Genomic DNA, 24,354 nt, shown 5'->3' with positions numbered 1-24,354 from the left:
AGAAAGCAATAAAGAAAGGAAAGATAGATTCCGAAAGTAAACTTGCGCAAAACATAAAAACAGATAGTAAAAGCTTTTACCGATATATAAAACGGAAAAGAGTGACCAAATTTAATGTTGGTCCCTTAGAAGATGAGAAGGGGGATTTAATAATGGGAAATGTGGAAATGGCTGAGACCTTAAACAGTTATTTTGCTTCGGTCTTCACAGTGGAAGACACAAAAACCATGCAAAAATTGCTGGTCACGGGAATGTGGGAAGGGAGGTCCTTGAGATAATCACTATCACTAAGGGGGTAGTGCTGTACAGGCTAATGGGACTCAAGGTAGACAAGTCCCCTGGTCCTGATGAAATGCATCCCAGAGTATTAAAAGAGATGGCAGAAGCTATAGCAGATGCATTTGTTCTAATCTACCAAAATTCTCTGGACTCTGGGGAGGTACCAGCGGATTGGAAAGCAGCTAATGTAACGCCTCTGTTTAAAAAAGGGGGCAGACAAAAGGCAGTTAACTATAAGCCGGTTAGTTTAACATCTGTAATGGGGAAAATGCTTGAAACTATCATTAAGGAAGAAACAGCGGGACATCTAGATAGGAATAGTGCAATCAATCAGACGCAGCATGGACTCATGAAGGGGAAATCATGTTCAGCTAATTAACTGGAATTCTTTGAGGATGTAACGAGCATGGTGGATAGAGGTGTACTGATGGATGTGGTGTATTTAGATTTCCAAAAGGCATTCGATAAGGTGCCACACAAAAGGTTACTGCAGAAGATAAAGGTACGTGGAGTCAGAGGAAATGTATGAGCATGGATAGAGAATTAGCTTGCTAACAGAAAGCAGAGAGTCGGGATAAATGGGTCCTTTTCGGGTTGGAAATCGGTGGTTAGTGGTGTGCCACATGGATCGGTGCTGGGACCACAACTGTTCACAATATACATAGATGACCTGGAAGAGGGGACAGAGTGTAGTGTAACAAAATTTGCAGATGACACAAAGATTAGTGGGAAAGCGAGTTGTGTAGGACACAGAGAGGCTGCAAAGAGATTTAGATAGGTTAAGTGAATGGGCTAAGGTTTGGCAGATGGAATATAATGTCGGAAAATGTGAGGTCATCCACCTTGGAAAAAAAACAGTAAAAGAGAATATTATTTGAATGGGGAGAAATTACAACATGCTGCGGTGCAGAGGGACCTGGGGGTCCTTGTGCATGAATCATAAAAAGTTAGTTTGCAGGTGCAGCAGGTAATCAGGAAGGCGAATGGAATGTTGGCCTTCATTGCGAGAGGGATGGAGTACAAAAGCAGGGAGGTCCTACTGCAACTGTATAGGGTATTGGTGAGGTCGCATCTGGAGTACTGCGTGCAGTTTTGGTCACCTTACTTAAGGAAGGATATACTAGCTTTGGAGGGGGTACAGAGATAATTCACTAGGCTGATTCCGGAGATGAGGGGGTTACCTTATGATGATAGATTGAGTAGACTGGGTCTTTACTCGTTGGAGTTCAGAAGGATGAGGGGTGATCTTATAGAAACATTTAAAATCATGAAAGGGATAGACAAGATAGAGGCAGAGAGGTTGTTTATACTGGTCGAGGAGACTAGAACTAGGGGGCACAGCCTCAAAATACAGGGGAGCCAATTTAAAACCGAGTTGAGAAGGAATTTCTTCTCCCAGAGGGTTGTGAATCTGTGGAATTCTCTTCCCAAGGAAGCAGTTGAGGCTAGCTCATTGAATGTATTCAAATCACAGATAGATAGATAGATTTTTAACCAATAAGGGAATTAAGGGTTACGGGGAGCGGGTGGGTAAGTGGAGCTGAGTCCACGGCCAGATCAGCCATGATCTTGTTGAATGGCGGAGCAGGCTCGAGGGGCTAGATGGCCTACTCCTGTTCCTAATTCTTATGTTCTTATGTTGTTCATGTGACACAGCATCTGATCATGTGACAATTGCCCACTATTTGCAAATGGCATTACATTTATCTTAGTTTGGTGTCTAGTGTCACCAAGCCCCAAATAAAATATTTGACTTTTTATTTTGTTGAGATGAATAGCATTTATAATTTAAAGAAAGAACAAAAAGATTTATGGGTAAGTAACGTTTAAATAAAAATTACTTCTATGATGTTTCTACAGTATCGACCACAATGAGAAATACCAAGTAAATTGCACTGATACAACAAAATCATCACGATATGTAACTTCTAACTAAAGTTTTCGGACAATTTTATTACTTTTTACAATACACGGCAAGCTATAACAATAATAAATAAAACCAAAACCAAACCTAATTGAATTCAGTCATTCCCACATCCTATCCCTGAAACCCAGATTCAGCAGGTGAGGCTCAGTCCTCAGGAAGCAGCACCAAAGCTGCCTGACTCCCAGAATAAATAACATTATACAACAGCACACATGACAGGCCAACATGTACGCTGCCTTGATCCTGTTTGTATTGCTCTCTCCCTCTCTCCCCCCTTTCTTTCTTCCCCCAGTTTGTGCTGTACTCACCTTCCCTTTTACAGTCTGTTTCTCTCTTCCCCAATTTTGTGTTGCTCTCTTAGGACTCACAGAGTTTCCAGATGATTTTCACTGGCCCCAATATCTGCCATCCTCACAACTGGCAATGAAGTGGTGTGTTCCAGCAGGGCTCAGACAACACGGTTTCGTTGCAAGCAACAATACCCAGCTACTGTGCATGCGTGAACTGCGCATACAAGGACGGATTCTCCTGAGTCGCCAGCAGCAGCGCTCAGGAGACCTATCTATCGTCCATTCCGGTAGACTCCCACCAAAAGAGGGAGGGTTATAAACCTAATTAATGTTGGAACTAGCTTGATCTTCCTGCCATGAAAGTAAACATGAAAATCTAGACCTGCTTTATGATTTTGCAGCTTTTGACCACTGTCGCATTCATATCTGTGAAACGCAGGTATTCATGAAGTCAAAAGGTGAGGGAAAGAGAGTTATTTTTTAAATAATGCTGAACCTTTTTGAAGCTCACTCTTGAATTGTATTCTCCCCAGAAACTTCAAGATGGCTCTCATCGTCAAGTCTGCACAAGAGCTTTTCTGTACAGCTTCTTGTAAAACCTTTTATTTTGACTAAAACATTGCACATATTGATTCGTAGTGCAGTAAATGTTGTTTTGGATCACTGAAATGTGATATCTTAGTATTTCTACTGCATTCCAAGCATCCCTCCCTTTTCCTCAGACAGATAGTTTTCTTCCAGTGCCCTCTGATTGATCCTGTTTTAATGTAGACCTACAGCAGTTTGTTTATCTTGAAGGCTGGAGGGATGTGGAAACAAAGTGAAGAAAAGCCAAGGTTTACAGAAGAGCTAGAATTTAGGCCCAGAAGGATCATGAGCCATGAAGGTTGTTTAATAGCAGCTACATACAACATTGCATTAAATTCTCCATGAAAAAAATTAGTGTTATTTTCATTGATTTGGTGCACTGACAGGCTGAATTATAGCTCCACCTGAATGTCTGTTATCAGTGCAATCAGTACTGGAGTTCAAACACAGCAGTTCACTGTAAGAAGTTAAACATAAAACCCTATTTGTGATCTGGCATGATATTCAACTGATTCCAGAACAGAATTTGGATGTCTGTAAACTTTTGGACAAACAAAGCACTGCAAGTAAGAAAAGTTGAAAAGCACCCAAGTTAGGCAGTGGGTTACTGTGCACCTATAAAATAAAGCAACATCCTTAGCTTTTGCCTCTAACACATCAGGCTTTTAAGTTGGATTGGTTTATTTTTTTCCATAATTTTAAAAAGAAAGAAAAGACAGACTTGCAATTATATAAGCGGCTTTCACGACCACCGGATGTCCCAAAGCGTTTTACAGCCAATTACATACTTTTTGAAGTGTAGTTACTGTTGTGATGTTAGAAACGCAGTCGTCAATTTGCAAGCTCCCACAAACAGAAATGTGATAATGACCAGATAATCTGTTTTAGTGATGCTGATTGAGGGATAAATATTGGCTAGGACACTGGGGATAACTTCTCTACTCTTCTTCGAAATAGTGCCATAGGATTTTTTGTGACCTCTGAGAGAACAACTCATCCAAAAGACAGCACCTCTGACAGCACAACACTCCCTCAGTACTGTACTGGACTGTCAGAAGAGATTTTTGTGCTCAGAGGCGAGGGTGCTACCAACTGAGCCATGGCCGACACGTACCAGGACTTTTATATAGTACAAATTGACAGCGGTGAGTTGACAGTTTAATACATTATCGTAATGCAATGCACCAAAAAAAAAGCAAAAATAACTGAAATATTTCTGTACATTCAGTACCGACAGAATTACCCACACCACTTCACAGACATGAAAATGTTAAAACAATAAATTGATCTTAAATAGGGAACAAGGTGGGACTCATACAACACCGATGAGGCTGAATGGGGAAAGCCTGGGCAAGGAGTTGAGGGACTTGGCGGCTCTTCTATCCTAATTTTTCCTTCTCTCCCTTCTTTTTTTCGCGTTTTCGGGTAAGTTTTGTGATTTGTTTTTGCAGATGTTAAATTTTGTGCTTTCATTGAGCTATAAATTTTACATTTAGAGATGTAAAGTTGGATTAATAACAGTTAGATAAAAAGGAAGAGAGTAACTAAAGTTAATGTTGGTCCCTTAGAGAATGAGACTGGGGAATTAATAATGGGAAACAAGGAAATGGCAGAGACTTTGAACAAATATTTGTATCTGTCTTCACGGTAGAAGACAATAAAAGCATCCCAATAATTGATAATCAAGGGGCTATGGGGGGGTGGGCGGCGGGGGACGGGTGGAAGCTTAATACAATCACTGTCACTCGAGAAAAAGTATTAGGCAAACTAATGGGACGAAAGGCTGACAAGTCCCCTGGACCTGATGGCTTGCATCCTAGGGACTTAACAGAAGTAGCAGCAGGGATAGTGGATGCATTGGTTGTAATTTACCAAAATTCCCTGGATTCTGGGGAGGTCCCAGCAGATTGGAAACGCCCCTATTTAAAAAAGGAGGCAGACAAAAAGCAGAAAAATATAGACCAGTTAGCCTAACATCTGTGGTTGGGAAAATGTTGGAGTCCATTATTAAAGAAGTAGTAGCAGGACATTTGGAAAAGCATAATTCGGTCAGGCAGAGTCAGCATGGATTTATGAAGGGGAAGTCATGTTTGACAAATTTGCTGGAATTCTTTGAGGATGTAACGAAAGGGTGGATAAAGGGGAACCAGTGGATGTGGTGTATTTGGACTTCCAAAATGCATTTGACAAGGTGCCACATAAAAGCTTACTGCACAAGTTAAAAGTTCACGGGGTTGGGGGTAATATATTAGCATGGATAGAGGATTGGCTAACTAACAGAAAACAGAGAGTCGGGATAAATGGTTCATTCTCGGGTTGACAATCAGTAACTAGTGGGGTGCCGCATGGATCAGTGCTGGGACCCCAACTATTTACAATCTATATCAACAACTTGGAAGAAGGGACCGATTGTAACTTCGCCAAATTTGCTGACGATACAAAGATGAGAGGAAAAGCAATGTGTGAGGAAGACACAAATAATCTGCAAAAGGACACAGACAGGCTAAGTGAGTAGGCAAAAATTTGGCAGATGGAGTATAATGTTGGAAAGTGTGAAGTCATGCACTTTGGCAGAAACAATCAAAGAGCAAGTTATTATTTAAATGGAGAAAGATTGCAAAATGCTACAGTACAGCGGGACCTGGGGGTACTTGTGCATGAAACACAAAAGGTTAGTATCAGGTACAGCAAGTGATCAGGAAGGCCAATGGAATCTTGATCTTTATTGCAAAGAGGATGGAATATAAAAGCAGGGAAGTCTTGCTACATTTATACAGGGTATTGGTGAGGCCACACCTGGAATACTCCGTGCAGTTTTGGTTTCCTTATTGATACAAGGTTATACTTGCTTTGGAGGCAGTTCAGAGAAGGTTCACTAGGTTGATTCCGGGGATGAGGGGGTTGACCTATGAGGAAAGGTTGAGTAGGTTGGGCCTCTACTCATTGGAATTCAGAAGATTGAGAGGTGGTCTTATCGAAACGTATAAGATTATAAAGTAGCTTGACAAGGTGGATGCAGAGAGGATGTTTCCACTGTTAGGGGAGACTAGAAATAAGGAGATGCCCATTTAAAACTGAGATGAGGAGAAATTTCTTTTCTCAGAGAGTTGTAAATCTGTGGAATTCGCTGCCTCAGAGAGCTGTGGAAGCTGGGACATTGAATAAATTTAAGACAGAGATAGACAGTTTCTTAACCGATAAGGGAATAAGGGGTTATGGGGAGCATGCTGGGAAGTGGACCCGAGTCCATGATCGAATCAGCCAAGATCATATAAAATGGCGGAGCAGGCTCGAGGGGCCATATGGCCTACGCCTGCTCCTATTTCTTATGTTCTTATGTTCTTAAAAGAAGTGGCTGCAGAAATAGTGGATGCAATTTTCCAAAATTCCCGAGATTCTGGAAAGGTCCCAGCGGATGGGAAAACTGCAAATGTAACGCCCCTATTCAAGAAAGGAGGGACACAGAAAGCAGGAAACTATAGGTCAGTTAGCCTAACATATGTCATTGGGAAAACAGTGGAATCCATTATTAAGGGAGTAGTAGCAGGGCATTTAGAAAATCATAATACAATTAAGCAGAGTCAGCATGGTTTTATGAAAGGGAAATCATGTTTGACAAATTTATCAGAGTTCTTTGAGGATGTAATGAGCAGGGTAGATCACGGGGAACCAGTAGATGTAGTTTATTTGGATTTTCAAAAGACATTCGATAAGAACATAAGAATTAGGAACAGGAATAGGCCATCAAGCCCCTCGAGCCTGCTCCGCCACTCAACAAAATCATGGCTGATCTGGCCGTGGACTCAGCTCCACTTACCCGCCCGCTCCCCATAACCCTTAATTCCCTTATTGGTTAAAAATCTATCTATCTGTGATTTGAATACATTCAATGAGCTAGCCTCAACTGCTTCCCTGGGCAGAGAATTCCACAGATTCACAACCCTCTGGGGGAAGAAATTCCTTCTCAACTCGGTTTTAAATTGGCTCCCCCATATTTTGAGGCTGTGCCCTCTAGTTCTAGTCTCCCCGACCAGTGGAAACAACCTCTCTGCCTCTATCTTGTCTATCCCTTTACTTATTTTAAATGTTTCTGGAAGATCACCCCTCATCCTTCTGAACTCCAACGAGTAAAGACCCAGTCTACACAATCTACCATCATAAGGTAACCCCCTCATCTCCGGAATCAGCCTAGTGAATCGTCTCTGTACCCCGTCCAAAGCTAGTATATCCTTCCTTAAGTAAGGTGACCAAAACTGCACGCAGTACTCCAGGTGCGGCCTCACCAATACCCTGTACAGTTGCAACAGGACCTCCCTGCTTTTGTACTCCATCCCTCTCGCAATGAAGGCCAACATTCCATTCGCCTTCCTGATTACCTGCTGCACCTGCAAACTAACTTTTTATGATTCATGCTCAAGGACCCCCAGGTCCCTCTGCACCGCAGCATGCTGTAATTTCTCCCCATTCAAATAATATTCCCTTTTACTGTTTTTTTCCCCCAAGGTGAATGACCTCACATTTTCCGACATTGTATTCCATCTGCCAAACCTTAGCCCATTCACTTAACCTATCTAAATCTCTTTGCAGCCTCTCTGTGTCCTCTACACAACCCGCTTTCCCACTAATCTTTGTGTCATCTGCAAATTTTGTTACACTACACTCTGTCCCCTCTTCCAAGTCATCTATGTATATTGTAAACAGTTGTGGTCCCAGCACCGATCCCTGTGGCACACCACTAACCACCGATTTCCAACCTGAAAAGGACCCATTTATCCCGACTCTCTGCTTTCTGTTAGCCAGCCAATTCTCTATCCATGCTAATACATTTCCTCTGACTCCGCGTACCTTTATCTTCTGCAGTAACCTTTTGTGTGGCACCTTGTCGAATGCCTTTTGGAAATCTAAATACACCACATCCATCGGTACACCTCTATCCACCATGCTCGTTATATCCTCAAAGAATTCCAGTAAATTAGTTAAACATGATTTCCCCTTCAGGAATCCATTTCCCCTTCATGATAAGGTGCCACATAAAAGGTTACTGCGCAAGTTAAGAGCTCACGGGTAATATATTCGCATGGATAGAGGATGGCAAACCAACAGAAAACGGAGAGTCAGGATAAATAGGTCATTTTTAGGTTGGCAAACGGTAACTAATGGGTGCCACAGGGATCAGTGCTGGAACCTCAACTATTTACAATCTATATTAATGACTTGGACCGAGTGTGCTGTAGCCAAATTCGCTGACGATACAAAGATAGGTGGTAAAGCAAGTTGTGAGGAGAACACAAAGAGTCTGCAAAGCGATATAAATCAGTTAAGTGACTGAGCAAAAATTTGGCAGATGGAGTATAATGTGGGAAAATGTGAGGTTATCCACTTGGGTAAGAAGAATAGAAAGGCAGAATGTTATTTAAATGGAGAGAGACTACAGAATGCTGTGGTACGGAAGAATCTGGTGTCCTCATACATGAAACACAAAAAGTTAGCATGCAGGCAAAGCAAGTAATTAGGAAGGCAAATGGAATGTTGCCCTTTATTGCAAGGGTGATGGAGTATAAAAGCAGGGAAGTCTTGCTACTACTGTACAAGGCCTTGGTGAGACCACACCTAGAGTATTGCGAACAGTTTTGGTCTCCTTATTTAAGGAGGGATATACTTGCATCGGAGGCAGTTCAGAGAAGGTTCACTAGGTGATTCCTGAGATGAAAGGGTTGTCTTATGAGGAAAGGTTGAGCAGGATTGGCCAATATTCATTGGAGTTGAGAAGAATGGGAGGTGATCTTATTGAAGCATATAAGAATTCTGAGGGGGCTTGATAGGGTAGATGCTGAGAGGATGTTTCCCCTCATGGGAAAAGTTAGAACTAGGGGACATGTTTCAGAATAAGGAGTTGCTCATTTAAGACAGGATGAGGTTCTCTCAGAGGGTCGTGAATCTTTGGAATTCGCTACCCCAGCGAGTTGTGGAGGCTTACTTGTTGAATATATTCAAGGCGGAGATGGACAGATTTTGAACTACAGGGGAATCAAAGGTTATGGGGAACAAGCAGGAAAGTGCAGTTGAGACTAAGATCAGATCAGCCATGATCTTATTGAATGGTGGAGCAGGCTCGAGGGGACAAATGGCCGACACCTGTTCCTATTTCTTATGTTCTTATTATTGGGTAAGCCGGGAACCAATATAGTAAGGTTAAAGGATTTATTTTAAAAAAAATGAAGAATGTGATTGTTCCTTTTATTGTGAAATAATCACCTTTTTAAAATTGTTGTTTGCCACTAAATGTAAAATTTGAACCAATCAGCATGCTTCACTTTTGGACATGTGCAATGCAAAACTTTTTGTTGTACAGATAACGTATTATTCACTCTCATGTTACTTCTGTTTCCTTAGTCATTTTTCCAATTTGTTTTACTTTTCTGTTTTATCTATAGTTGTTATCATTTTTGCTTTTTAACTTGTTCCCCTCTGCTATTCTCATTCTTCATGCCTCATTTTTTAAAAGCTTTACTTTTCTCATTCCCTACTACCCCCAATGTTAAGATAATTATATTTGGTGAGAATTTATTCTGCAGATATCCTACCTCCAACATAACATTCAAAGCAAAGTAGTTCAGCTAACCAGCTACACTATGGAATATCAGATGTGCACAGTTCTGGTCTCCATATTATAAAAAGGATATGGAAGCAGTGGCGAAGGTGCAAAAAAGATTCACAAGGATGATATCAGAACTTATAAGGAAAGGCTGGACAGGCTGAGGCTCTTTACTCGAGAAAAGAGAAGGATGGGGAGGGGTGGCGATCTGATAGAGGACTTTAAGATTATAAAAGAGTTTGATAGGGTTGACATAGAAAATATGTTTCCCCAATTGGAGAAACTTCTTTCCCCAAAGAGTGGTAAGAATGTGAAACATGTTGCCACAAGGAGTAGTTGACGCGAATAAGATAGATGCATTTAAAGGGAAGCTATTTAAGCACATGAGGGAAAAAGGAATAGAAGGATATGCTGATTAGGTTAGATGAAGAGGTGTGGGGGGGCGGTTCGTGTGCCAGCATGAACCAGTTAGGCCAAATGGTCTGTTTCTGTGCTGTAAACTCTATGTAACTATGAATATTAATGTGAATATATATAAGGCAGTCCGCAGTAGAATAATAAATAGGAATCATAGGAACATGATGAAAGGATGTCCATTACCAAATGTTAAAAAGCAGAATTATTTAATTGTAATTGTTGAGAATCCACTGATACATCTGGTCAATATGTAGCTGCCAGCTAATAAATACTGAGATGCATCTTGAAGGTGCTTGGTTACAAGACAAAATAATTAAATCTGTTTAACCCATAGCTCAGACTATATTTATAAGGCAGACCACATTTATAACCGCGTGTGCAATTCATAGAAACATAGAAAATAGGTGCAGGAGTAGGCCATTCGGCCCTTCGAGCCTGCACCACCATTCTGAGAACCTTACCATCAAAATCATATTAGGCCATGATATAACATAGGGCTCAATTTTCCTCAATGCCGTTTTTTGGCATATTTGAAGAGCTACGCCCGTTTTTTTTGGGCCCGACTACAGCAAAAAAAAAGTTAAAGTTTCCCCATTCTTATTTTTGAAATTGGCGCCGCACAGCCTGTTCTATAGCTTCGGGGGGGGCGGGGGCGGCGTGGTGGAGACTAAGGTCTGTGCCAAAGAAAGGATGCCTCCCGCCTTCTGCGCATGCGCAAGAAGAAAATGACGTCTTCTACATGACTGGTATGGGCGCGCATGCCCAGTACACCTCCCGGTCATTTTCAGCCATTTTTAAAGAGCTAGTTGTGTGTGAGAACTTTAATTCTGAGTGGTGTGCGAGAACTTTTATTCTGAGCGGAAAAAATCGGAGCTGCAATATGCATCGCGGCTCAAGGACCAAGAATTTCTCACAGGATGAAATGGAGGCCCTGGTTACTGTAATTGAGGCCAGATGGCACGAGCTGGACACTAGCAGAGGTCAAATAAAAGTTTCACCAAACAAAATGAAGAAAGGCTGAAACCAACTTTCACAAGATTACTGTGCAATGGTGACCACCCCGAGGTCTTTGGCCAATGCAAAAAGAAGTGGCAGGACCTTGGTCAAGCAGTTGATGTAAGTAATATCTTCATTTATTCACTGGAATTGCAATTGTAAACGTCCCACCCAGCAGAAAGACACCCTCTCTAAAAAGTTATATTTTCATCTTTGCTGAGGAAGGTGGCCCACAACAAAAGAGAGAGAAGGAGGAGGCCCGGCAAATCTGCACCCATTGACACCCGTGGAAGAGAGGGTCGTTGCTTTGATGGATCCTGCCTGGAGAAAAGCAATCACCACTGCACAAGCTGGGCCCACACTCGAGGGAGAGGGTAAGTACTGCAAATTCCACTTTCTGGCTTTGCTAAAAGTCAAGTACTGCACGGGCTAGCCATGCTTTGTTTCATGGGGATGTCTCCGTCAGCTACGCTTCGGGTGATGCACTGTGCTATCATTCATGGAGGTCCTTCAAATGAGCCTACTCATGCTAACCTGCCCCCTCCTCTGCTGCTAACCATGTGTCTGTTCTGTTATATTTTTCAGAACTTGAGGCCAACCCTGACAAGGCGGAAGCCAATGCAGAAGATTCAGACGTGGACGAGCCTGAAGAGGAGAACATCTTCCAATCCGATCTTCCAGACCAAGAGCATGGGGGTGAGGGAGAGGGGGAGGATGAAGCCCCCACTCTTGTATTCACTCAGGTGGAGGTGTTGGTGCTGCTCATTGAGGTGCCAGCCCCTTTCCTGAGTGGTGCGAGTGTTGGGACATTTCATGGTTTCACATTGTCCGAGGCTGCGATTTCCAGTGGGGTGCAGTGAGCCACATCCAGGGCCACACCATCCGAGGCTGTGGGTCCCAGTGGGGTGCAGCGAGCCACACCCAGGGTGAGGAGGGGAAGGAGAGCTTGACAGCGCTCTCCTGAGATGCAGGATGTAACAGGTGTGGTTCAGATGATGGCAATAAGTGGAGAAAGCATTGACCTTACGCGATCGGTGGGGTGGGTGATGAGGTATCGGGACTGTTAGGAGAAACAACAATACTCTCGCGAGAAATGGGAACACTGTCCGAGCACATTAGGGATGGAATGTCGCAGGTAATTGATACACTGTCGGTGAACATGAGGGAAGGAATGTCGCAGGTAGTTGAGATGCTGGTGGAACACATGAGGGACGTAATTTGGAGGTAGATGAGACGCTGTCGAGGCACATGAGGAAGGGAATGTCGGAAGTAGCTGCAGCAATAACGGAATACGTCCAGACACCGCAGCCATTGACGGAATCAACTTCAACTCCCACTCCAATCCTCAGACCAAACTCTGAAGAGGCCCAAGCCGGGCCTTCCACATTACCGCTTGCCCCTGCCCCACAACAAGTAGTACGCATTACCCGAGATGTTCAAAAGAATAAGCTTGGTACCAACCTGAGAAATGCTGCGCCACTGCCAGCGGACAGGGGTGGAGTCACCAAGACCAAGCACTGCGGGCGGTCTTAGAATAAGGTGGAGGAAACATAGAAACATAGAAAATAGGTGCAGGAGTAGGCCATTCGGCCCTTCGAGACTGCACCACCATTCAATATGATCATGGCTGATCATGCAACTTCAGTACGCCATTCCTGCTTTCTCTCCATACCCTTTGATCCCTTTAGCGATAAGGGCCACATCTAACTTCCTTTTGAATATATCTAACGAACTGGCCTCAACAACTTTCTGTGGTAGAGAATTCCACAGATTCACAATTCTCTGAGTGAAGAAGTTTCTTCTCATCTCGGTCCTAAATGGCTTACCCCTTATCCTTAGACTGTGATCCCATCAATGGGAACATTCTTCCTGCATCTAACCTGTTCAATCCCATCAGAATGTTATATGTTTCTATCAGATCCCCTCTCATTCTTCTAAATTCCAGTGAATATAAGCCTAGTCGATCCAGTCTTTCTTCATATGTCAGTCCTGCCATCACGGGAATCAGTCTGGTGAACCTTCGCTGCACTCCCTCAATAGCAAGAATGTCCTTCCTCAGATTAAGAGACCAAAACTTCACATAATACTCAAGGTGTGGTCTCACCAAGGCCCTGTACAACTGCAGTAAGACCTCCCTGCTCCCATACTCAAATCCTCTCGCTATGAAGACCAACATACCATTTGCCTTCTTCACTGCCTGCTGTACCTGCATTTCAATGACTGATGTACCATGACACCCAGGTCTCGTTGCACCTCCCCTTTTCCTAATCTGTCACCATTCAGATAATATTCTGCCTCGCTGTTTTTGCCACCAAATTGGATAACCTCACATTTATCTACATTATACTGCATCTGCCATGCATTTGCCCACTCACCTAACCTGTCCAAGTCACCCTACAGCCTCTTAGCATCCTCCTCACAGCTCACACTGCCACTCAGCTTCGTGTCATCTGCAAACTTGGAGATATTACATTCAATTCTTTCATCTAAATCATTAATGTATATTCTAAATAGCTGGGGTCCCAGCACTGAACTTTGCGGTACCACACTAGTCATTGCCATTCTGAAAAGGACCCGTTTATTCCTATTCTTTGCTTCCTATCTGCCAACCAGTTCTCAATCCACATCAATACATTACACCCAATACCATGTGCTTTAATTTTGCACACTATTCTCTTGCGTGGGACCTTGTCAAAAGCCTTTTGAAAGTCCAAATACTCCACATCCACTGGTTCTCCCTTGTCCACTCTACTAGTTACAGCCTCAAAAAATTCTATAAGATTTGTCAAGCATGATTTCCCTTTCATAAATCCCATGCTGACTTGGACCGATCCTGTCACTGCTTTCCAAATGCGCTGCTATTACCTATTTAATAATTGATTCCAACATTTTTCCCACTACCGATGTCAGGCTAACCGTTCTATAATTCCCTGTTTTCTCCCTCCCTCCTTTTTTAAAAAGTGGGGTTACATTAGCTACCCTCCAATCCATAGGAACTGATCCAGAGTCGATAGAATGTTGGAAAATGACCACCAATACATCCACTATTTCGAGGGCCACTTTCTTAAGTACTCTAGGACTATCAGGCCCTGGGGATTTATCGGCCTTCAATCCCATCAATTTCCATAACACAATTTCCTGATGAATAAGGATTTCCTTCAGTTCCTCCTTCTCGCTATACCCTCGGTCCCCTAGTATTTCAGGAAGGTTATTTGTGTCTTGCTTAGTGAAGACAGAACCAAAGTATTTGTTCAATTGGTCTGCCATTTCTTTGTTCCCCATTATAAATTCACCTAATTCTGACTGCAACGGACCTACATTTGTCTTCACTAATTGTTTTCTCTTCACATACCTATAGAAGCTTTTTCAGTCAGTTTTTATGTTCCCTGCAAACTTCCTCTCATACTCTATCTTCCCCCTCCTAATTAAACCCTTTGTCCTCCTCTGCTGAATTCTAAATTTCTCCCAGTCCTCAGGTTTGTTGCTTTTTCTGGCCAATTTATATGCCTCTTCCTTGGATTTAACACTATCCCCAATTTCCCTTGTCAGCCACAGTTGAGCCACCTTCCCCGTTTTATTTTTATGCCAGATAGGGATGTACAATTGTTGAAGTTCATCCATGTGATCTTTAAATGTCTGCCATTGCCTATCCACCGTCAACCCTTTTAGTATCATTTGCCAGTCTATCCTAGCCAATTTACGTCTCATACCATCGAAGTCACCTTTCTTTAAATTCAGGACCCTAGTCTCTGAATTAACTGTGTCACTCTCCATCTTAATGAAGAATTCTAGCATATTATGGTCACTCTTCCCCAAGGCACCTCGCACAACAAGATTGCCAATTAATCCTCTCTCATTACACACGACCCAGTCTAGGATGGCCTGCTCTCTAGTTGGTTCCTCGATATATTGGTCTAGAAAACCATCCCTTATACACTCCAGGAAATCCTCCTGCACCACATTGCTACCAGTTTGGTTAGCCTAATCTATATGTAGATTAAAGTCACCCATAATAACTGCTGTACCTTTATTGCACGCATCCCTAATTTCCTGTTTGATGCCATCCCCAACCTCACTACCAATGTTTGGTGATCTGTACACAACTCCCACTAACGTTTTCTGCCCTTTGGTATTCCGCAGCTCCACCGATACAGATTCCACATCATCCAAGCTAATGTCCTTCCTTACTATTGCGTTAATCTCCTCTTTAACCAGCAACGCTACCCCACCTCCATTTCCTTTCTGTCTATCCTTCCTGAATATTGAATACCCCTGGATGTTGAGTTCCCAGCCTTGGTCACCCTGGAGCCATGTCTCCGTAATCCCAATTACATCATATCCGTTAACAGCTATCTGTGCAGTTAATTCATCCACCTTATTACGAATGCTCCTCGCATTGAGACACAGGGCCTTCAGGCTTGTTTTTTTTAACACTCTTTGTCCTTTTAGAATTATGATGCAATGTGGCCTTTTTGATTTTTTGCCTTTGATTTCTTTGCTCTCCACCTTTCCTTATCTCCTTTCTACCTTTTGCTTCTACCCCCATTTTACTTCCATCTGTCTTCCTGCATAGATTTCCATCCCCCTGCCATATTAGTTTAAACCCTCCCCAACAGCACTAGCAAACACTCTCCCCAGGACATTGGTTCCAGTCCTGCCCAGATGCAGACTGTCCCGTTTGTACTGGTCCCACCTCCCCCAGAACCGGTTCCAATGTCCCAAGAATTTGAATCCCTCCCTCTTGCACCATTCCTCAAGCCACGTATTCATCTTAACTATCCTGCTATTTCTACTCTGATTAGCATGTGGCAGTGGTAGTAATCCTGAGACAACTACCTTTGAGGTCCTACCTTTTAATTTAACTCCTAGCTTGCAGGACCTCATCCCATTTTTTACCTATATCGTTGGTACCTATATGCACGACAACTGGCTGTTCACCCTCCCCCTTCAAAATGCCCTGCAGCTGCTCCGAGACATCCTTGAGCCTTGCACCAAGGAGGCAACATACCATCCTGGAGTCTCAATTGCGGCCGCAGAAACACCTATCTGTTCCCCTTACGATAGAATCCCCTACCACTATAGCTCTCCCACTCTTTTTCCTTTCCTGCCCTCCTGTGCAGCAGAGCCACCCATGGTGCCATGAACTTGGCTGCTGCTGCCTTCCCCTCATGAGTCATCTCCCCCAACAGTAACTGTTCTCAAATTAAAAGTTTTTTGTAAGTGATGTAAATTTACAAGTTTAAAAGTTTGTTAGTGATCTTAAAATTTGTAAGTGATTTCAACTCAGTACTTTAAAGTTTGATTCATGAATATTTTTATTAAAGTTAAGTACAAATAAAATATATATTTTAAATTATAACTGAATCATTTACATTATTTGTTCCATTATTAACACAACTTTTTGAAATAAGGAATCATTTACATTATTTGTTCCATTATTAACACATTACGGAACAGGTCCAAACAGCAAACATTTTGAATAGTTGCCGCTGAGCCTTCAGGCAGCAAAGCGTTCACGGGTGAGCTGCTGGCGCAAGGCTCAAGCAATCGTTAAAGGGGCATGATGGCCCGCCCTCTTCCTCCGTCATGCTCGGGGTTCAGGTAGTTGCATGGCTTCCTCGTCTTCCTCCTCCTCGTCATCTGCATCCTCCTCCTCATCATCAGCCACTCTCACCTTAGGTGGGTCTTCTACTACCAGCTGGTGTTGCCTCATGATGACTAAGTTGTGCAGCATACAGCAGACAACAGGGAACTTACTGAAAATCTCAGGAGAGTATTGCAGCTAGCCTCCGGAATGGTCCAGGCATCGGAAACGCTGCTTTAAGATGCCAATGGTCCTCTCTATTATGCTGCGCATCGCAATGTGTGACATGTTGTATTCCTGCTCAGCTTTCGTCCGGGTTACGTGTAGGGGCGTTAAGAGCCAGGTGGCGAGGCCGTACTCTTTGTCCCCCAGCAGCCAGCTCTGCCCTTCTGGCTGCTGCTGTAACATGGCAGATATAGCACTCTCGCATAGGATGTAAGAATCATGAGTGCTCCCAGTGTATCTCTCATCAACTGCCATGATGCTCTCATCAACTGTCATCATAGACGAGCTGCACGTTCATGCAGTGGAAGCCTTTTCTGTTTATGTACGTCTCGGAATCCTCCAAAGGTGCTCACAAAGCGATGTGGGTACAATCGATGCAGCCTTGTACCTTGGGGAAGCCAGCAATCCTGAAGAAGCCCACAGCCCTGTCATGCATTGCCTGGGCGGTCATGGGGAACTTTATGGAATCATTCCTCCGGGCATATAGTGCAGCAGTCACCTGCCGAATGCAGATATGTGTTGCATGTTGAGAAATGGCACACACATCCCCAGTTGTGGCCTGGAATGATCCAGATGCATTAAATGAAAGTGCAGCTGTAACCTTTACTTCAACTGACAAAGCCGTTTTCCTGACGCTTCTAGGGTGCAGATCTGCTTTTACTAACTCACAGATCTCAGTTACAACTTCTTTGCAGAAACGCTGCCTTCTCACACAGTCTGCCTCACTCAGGTGCAGGTATGAATGTCTGTCTCAATATACTCGATGTGGGTAAGGCCTCCTGTCCATCATCCTATGTGCTCTGTGGTTCCTCAGGTGATGCTGTCTAATCAATCTTCTCCGTAGCACGAGGTATGGCATTGTCAATATTGCCCCCATAATTAAATTGTAGCTTTGCAACAACCTCAAAACAGCAGGACAAAGCACTCATACCTCTTCTTCCCTCTCTCTCTCCAAGGTGGATGCCCTAGTATGGACCACACCTTGGTCTGCGCATGCGCAATAGGCTTGCTTAAAATGACAGCTAGGCATTCAATGATGATATTTGGGGCAACAAAGTGTAATGCAGTTCTTGAATTTTTGATTTATTTCAAAGTACCACCCCACCACCGAACTTCTCCTCACGAGCTCGAGGGTTGGAGCGTCGGCCGGCAGAATTGTTCCCTCACCTGGACACAGGGGCTCGGGGCTCGGCTTCCACCCCCCGGCTTCTGTTGCTGAGGTGGACAGTATCGAGGATGAAAACAGAGTTTCTAGAAATTGATAATTTATAGCCTAAGGGTTCTCATCCCTTATATAAGAAATATAAGTGGCTGGCAGTTCAGTTCGGCTTCCCTTGCCCACCCCCCGGGCTTCATTTGAAGCCGAGCCCCGAGCCCGTGTCCAGGTGAGGGAGCTATTCTGCCGGCCGCGTTCCAACCCTCGAGCCCGTTGCGGAGACATTGGTGGTGGGGTGGTACTTTGAAAAAAATCAAGAATTGCATTAGACTTCCAATTTCTCCCTTTTGACTTCGAAAAATTAAGATTTATGATGCATATTCTCTGCCTTCTTCACTCCCTCCAAAACTTCGGCTAAAAACAATGGCGTGTTTCTGCGCCGATTTTGTAATGTGTGCTGATTTTTCTCAAGTGCCCAGAAGGTTTTTTTAGGAGTGATCACATACGCGGCCCTTGGAAAAATGCAAGTTGGCCAAACTTGCTTACATCTGAAAAACTGGCGCAGACATCAGGTTACGTCCCCAATGACGCAAAAAAAATCGTAACCTAAAAAAAAATCATACCTAAGTGAATTACACTGGCATAGAAACTTTGGGGAAACTTGGAGATTTTTATTTACTCAAAGAAAAACGGGGCACGCCAAAACAACAGCGCAGATAACTGAGGAAAATTGAGCCCATTGTTTGTGAGGTATAGTATTTCACTCATTAGTATATTTAAGTACTCTAATATGTATATTAGTGGATTACGTACATGTAGCTTCATATTAAGTCATCACATCAGCCTCCAGACATTACCAATTTGACACATTTTCAAGAAAACTGCCATAAAGACTAAATGCATATCTTCAACTTGCTATCTTCGGCCAGATAGTCCAGTAAAACAGACTTTAGCACATTCTAGTGGCATTCCAATGTATTGACATCATTTTGCAGAAGCAGTTACCAGACACTGGTAGAATGTTGTTTAATATTTGTAATCCATTTTATTATTTTTGTTTCCTTCTTCATCACATATCTTCTCTGAACAAGAGATCAGGCTAAAAATCTCCACCCTCTGCCAATATTGAATGTTAAAAGGTGGAAGTAGTACCCCAGGAACTGCCCATCTATTTTCCTTCCCGCCTTTCTTTTCAAGGGGGAACTATTGTTATGTCTTCAGATGCTCTAATAATGATGCCACGAGATAATTTGTTGTGCTTGAACTGTAGTGACCTTAGACCATTTAATGTAACTCCAGAGTGAGGATCACACATGGTGGCCTGCCTTTTAAACTCGGCCTGGCACACCTGTACAGGTAACCTACAAGTCTCCCACTGCAGTGCCCTCTGGTGGCACACCTTGTAATGGTACAAGCAGTAACCATGTAGGATACATGACATCACTCTCCCCCAAGTCTTTAATGCAAATTGCCTTTGCATTGACTGTGCTCTGGGCTTGGCTCTATCTGGTTGACCCTTGGAGGGTCGTTTCCATTTTGGGTGAGTAGGTGGTGTTTCGTTGGCAGTAGAGTTGCTGGTGGTTTCTGTTTGTGCGTCCATGACTACTCCATTCTCTCCCCACCCCCCACATACAGATTGCGCCATTGGCTCATAACATTCATATACATTCAAGTCCCCAAAAAATTTGCATTTACAGTATTGCATTCGTGGTACCATGGTGAGGTGAGTACATCTGAATGGTGAGGTACATACTTGGAATATACTTGGAGTCAGTGCTGGGGTCAGCACCGGTGCGTGAGGACAAACTAGTGCCAGAACTGCTGGATGGTGTCCAGGTAGTCTGGTGGCAGCGCGGTGCCCAGTGCTGGCAGTGGGAACCTGTTTGGCTCAAGTTGCCTGCTCTTGGGGCTTTTGCCGTTGCTTCTAGCGGCAAGCAGGTTCACAGATGCCTGTGACCTCCCTGTCCTCTTCTTGCGCCCCAGGTTGCTGCTGCTCCCTGAGGAGCAATCGCCTAGCAGTGCATCGGGAACTGCTGACTCGCTTGTCTGGGCGTTATTTGGTTTGGGATCCTGGCTGGTCCTAGTCCCATTTGGGAAAACCGTTGCGGGTGACTCTTCGTTGCTGGGTGTAGCCTTGGTGGCGATAGGGTCTGGGGGCTGCGCTTTAGCGCAGTTTGCTCTTTCAGGCTCGTGGCGGTTGGTGCCATCGGGTGCCTGAGAGATGGAGCCGATCGGGGGCAGGGTATAGATTCTGTTGCTCTCCTGAGATCGCTTGCTCTGCAGTTTGTATATATTAGCTACTTGTGGCCACACTCCGTGGTGCATCACTCTGGTCCCAGGGATGCAGGCTACAGCATTGGGTAGCTCGCTGGACCTGTGTGCTCCCGATGGGTGTTTGCCCGCTGCATTGACTGTTTGCAGTTGAAATTCTACATCGCACAATGTTTCATTACTTATTGTAAATAACCTGTAGTTCCGATCACAATCACAGGACTTTTCCTTGCTTATTGCACGTACACGACTCTGATCATCAATTACACATTTTGCATCTAACTCACAGTTGCTGTTACATTGATTGAGAGTGTGGAACTGTCCCTTTACTTGTGGTGAGTTGATGGCCTCCTTTAAGAGAGCCTTGCTATCTTTACCCCAATCCTCTTCTTCGCTTGGTGCCACGTGTTGTTTCATCAGCGCTGCACCTCGTGGTCCGGCCGTCGCCATCTTTTTCTTCAGCGCCTCACCTCGTGGTTTGGGCGCTATCTTTTTTCCATCCACGATGTCGACTGCTGTGATCCTCTTCTCCCCGGGTTTCGCCACCGAGGCTGGGAAGTCGCCTCTGGTTCCGATTTTCTTCCTCCAGACTTCTGCCACTGGAGCCTGGAAGGTGAGTTCGGGTCGTCTCAGCTGGATCATCTCTACGCAGTCGTGCTGAGTGGTCTGTGCCTTGGGTGCTGTGCTGGCCTGCTCTCTGGTGCCGGATCCAAACTCAGGTGGGGGTTTGCTTTACCTCTGAGCGCGGGTTACGTCGATTGGTGGAGGAATGAAATCTTCCCAGCTCCAATGGATCTTCTCCATCCACCTTCTTCCGAGTAGCGTTGGTCCATCACCTGTAACAAAATACAGGGGTAACTTGTGCACCGGGCCATCATGGAGTACCTTTACATCCGCACTACCAATGACTGGGATAAGTTAATTGGTGTAGGTGCGCAGCTTTGCCTGAACCGGGACCAACTTGGCTCGTTCAGCTTGATTGTCCCATAGCCTCTCAAAGGCTTCTTGATTCATTACTGACTGGCTCGCCCCCGTGTCCACTTCCATGAAGACTGGAACGCCATTTATCTCGACTTCCATCCTCAACGGAGAACATTCGGTGATGCAGGTAAACATGCTATATACCTCATCGTGGGGCTGAGCTGCCTCTCTGACTATCGCTTCATAATCCGCGCTGGATTCATGGCCATCTGCAGACTCTTCATCAACACAGTGAGTCATATTTATTTTACACATTCGCTGGAGGTGGCCCTTTGTGCTGCAGCCTTTATATACATAGTCTTTAAAACGGCACTGGTGAGCCCTGTGATTATCTCCGCAACGCCAGCATGGTGCTACTCGATGAGCCCCCCCTCGGCGGACTCGGAGTTAAGGGACTCGGGGGCCTGTTCTCTCTCCCCTGAGAAGAGTCACATTCTACAGTCCAGCCTCTAAAAGGCACCACTCTGTGCACAGTACTTGCCAGGTTTGAGTCCTGAGGATGAGTCATCCGCCTAGGGCCGCAGGTCAAGGTCATGAATGCTTGGCTCACGGAGATGGCCTTCTGCAGTGTGACTGTGGTATCCGCAGATAGTAGCATGAAGGCGGCCCTCATGGCCGATTCCGATGACAAAGCTATTCCGCAGCGCTTCGGTGAGGTGGTCGCCGAAATCACACGGTGCCGCCAGCCTCCTGAGGTCTGCAGTATATTTTGCGATCTCCTGGCCTTCGGGCCGTCGGTGTGTATAAAACCGGTGTCTGGCTGTGAGGATGCTCTCTTTGGGCTTGAGCTGTTCTTGGATCAGCATTACAAGCTCCTCGTGCGTCTTGGTCGCTGTCTTCGCTGATACCAGCAAGTCCCTGACAAGGCCATAGACGGTGGGCCCACAACTGGTTAGCAGGATAACTCTGTGCTTATCAGCCAATGTGGATTGTCGCTTGCCAGGTCGTTTGCTGTGAAGAAATGATCGAGCCTCTCCACAAAGGCTTCCCAATCATCACCATCGGAGAACTGTTGCAACGTACGAAAGTTAGCCATTTTCGCGTGAAGGTCCGTAATCTCGTCGCCAATTGTTATGTCTTCCGATGCTCTAATAATGACTCCACGAGACGATGTGTTGTGCTTAAACTGTAGTGACCTTAGTCCATTTAATGTAACTCCAGAGTGAGGATCACACACGGTGGCCTGTCTTTTATACTAGACCAGGCACACCTGTACAGGTAACTTACAAGTCTCCCACTGCAGTGCCCTCTGGTGGCACACCTTGTAATGGTATAAGCAGTAACCATGTAGGATACATGACAACCATTAGCTGAGCAGCCTCACAATGGCTGACATTAAGAACTCCATTGGGAGTTCCTACATGGTGAAAATCTATGTCTTTCTATGTTTTTGCTCTATATTATTCAATACCATGCTATTTAATTTTTTTATTGATTTTAATGTTGCTCTTTTTTTTGTCCTTTCCCCCATCATTCTCAGCTCAGCCTGCTGACATAGAATCATACAGCACAGAAGGAAGTCATTTGGCCCATCGTGCCTATGCCGGCTTTGAAAGAGCAATCCAATTAGTTGCACTCCCCCGCTCTTTCCCCATAGTCCTGCAATTTATCTCTCGTTCAAAATATCTCCTTTGTTGACCTGCCAAGCCTCATCATCAAACACTCTTTGGCCAGGTATAGCATGGGTTAAACGGCTGTAGATGCGCAGTTGTTAAGTATATTCAAGGCGGTGATTGATAGATTCTTGGACACCAAAGGAATCAAGGAATATGGGGATAGGGCAGGAAAGTGGAGTTGAGGTAGAAGATTAAGCTATGATCTTACTGAATGGTGGAGCAGGCTCGACAGGCCGTATTGCTTACTCCTGCTCCTTTTATTCAAGAGGGAGTTAGATATGGCCCTTACGGCTAAAGGGATCAAGGGGTATGGAGAGAAAGCAGGAAAGGGGTACTGAGGTGAATGATCAGCCATGATCTTATTGAGTGGTGGTGCAGGCTCGAAGGGTCGAATGGCCTACTCCTGCACCTATTTTCTATGTTTCTATGTTTCTCATGTTCTTATTAATTGCAATGGCTCCATATTGTGTTACCTTTCCCTCTGAAATCAAATTGTTAAAAGCACCATGAGATGCACAAATCGATTTTTTTCCCTCCTCTCCTTTCCAAGGCTTTTTGTGTTTCCTTTAAAGTAGGAAAAATTTGTGTGTATCAAGGTGAGAGGTGCTAGTTGTAGGTAATGGAATATTTTCCAATGTCAGCATCAAACATTCTTTGGCCAGATATAGCACAGGTTAAACACAGATTGATACTCTGCTTCAAGCTCAGAAACCCCCCTACTGTACTGTTTTCTATTCCCCACACTGGCCATCCTGTGGTTTGAGTGAGATTTGTGCTGAACTAGCTGCAATTTTATGCTGTTGTGTCATATCTACTTGGAACTGATTTGAGAATTCATGTTACATAGACCATTACAGGCCAGTATCACACATCAGTCTAGAAAACACCAGAATCTGATAGACATACCTGGGATCTTCCCTGTTAAATTTTGATTTTGACACTTTATTTGTTGAATTTTGAATCCTACTGCAATTCTGCCTTTCAAGTCAAAAATAATTTTTCTTTGCAGATTACAGATATTTAAAATATGAAAATCTAAGTATTTTACAGGTTTCAATTCAGTTTTATAAGTTCAAATAAAGCTGACTCCAACTACATGATGTTAATTTGTGCACTAAAATCTTATACTACACAAACCTACAATAATTCCATCAACAATGGATTTTACACGAACAATACTGGCTCACTATCGCAATTGTCCCTGTTCCTGAACCTATGACAGCTCAGAGACGGGCGTGGGTTTACATGAATTGAGGGTAACTCATTTAACTATTTTAAAGGATCAACTTTTATTCTTAAGTAGTTTCAGGAGGGGTAAGAGTGAGTCACCATCGCTGAAACAAAACTGTAGAAATGAGTTCCAATGAAGTCGCGTCCAAACATAAATTTGTTTTTAACTCTTTCAGAAGCTGGTCAACCTGCTGTGAAA

At 44.1% G+C, this 24,354-nt stretch overlaps 1 protein-coding gene across 8 annotated transcripts in view; it reads right to left on the bottom strand.

Annotated features, from left to right (window-relative positions):
• Window positions 1-24,354, bottom strand: part of LOC139259794 (RNA-binding motif, single-stranded-interacting protein 1-like) — a 769,398-nt gene that overhangs the window by 541,090 nt on the left and 203,954 nt on the right. Inside the window, exon 1 of one of the 8 annotated variants that reach the window (XM_070875554.1) lies at window positions 2,515-2,629. The exons of the other annotated variants lie outside the window; for them this stretch is intronic. The gene's annotated coding sequence lies outside the window, so the exon portion shown is untranslated. Of the gene's footprint in view, window positions 1-2,514; window positions 2,630-24,354 lie in introns of those variants that run through there. 8 annotated transcript variants of the gene reach the window in all.

Source organism: Pristiophorus japonicus, chromosome 3 (assembly GCF_044704955.1).
Source record: "Pristiophorus japonicus isolate sPriJap1 chromosome 3, sPriJap1.hap1, whole genome shotgun sequence".
Classification (NCBI taxonomy): domain Eukaryota; kingdom Metazoa; phylum Chordata; class Chondrichthyes; family Pristiophoridae; genus Pristiophorus; species Pristiophorus japonicus.
The sequence above is the reverse complement of the archived record's forward strand: the minus strand, read 5'-3'. Positions and strand labels throughout refer to the sequence as shown.